Below are 408 nucleotides of genomic sequence, written 5' to 3'. Positions count from 1 at the left end.
TCTTCCTTTTATCCCCAACGTACCTATAGAGGCTTTTATTGTTGCCCTTGACGTCCCTGGCCAGATTTAATTCTATCAGGGCTTTAGCTTTCCTAACCTGATCCCTGGCTGCTCGGACAATTTCTCTGTATTCCTCCCGGGGTACCTGTCCTTGCTTCCACCCTCTGTAGGCTTCCTTTTTGTGTTTGAGTTTGGCCAGGAGCTCCTTGTTCATCCATGCAGGCCTCCTGGTGTTTTTGCCCAACTTCTTCAATTACCATTGTAATTTCTGCCCATATATTATAGTTGTGGTGTGCACACCTTTTAGTAGAGTATCTAGTCTTACTTGAAAGATTGCATAATGTAGGAATCCACTATGTCTCAATAATAATGTTTTCCAGGGGTTAACTGCTGTCACTTAAATTTAGG

Source organism: Pygoscelis adeliae, unplaced genomic scaffold, assembly GCF_000699105.1.
Source record: "Pygoscelis adeliae isolate BGI_AS28 unplaced genomic scaffold, ASM69910v1 Scaffold452, whole genome shotgun sequence".
Taxonomy (NCBI): Eukaryota; Metazoa; Chordata; class Aves; order Sphenisciformes; family Spheniscidae; genus Pygoscelis; species Pygoscelis adeliae.
This window is presented reverse-complemented; position numbering follows the sequence as displayed.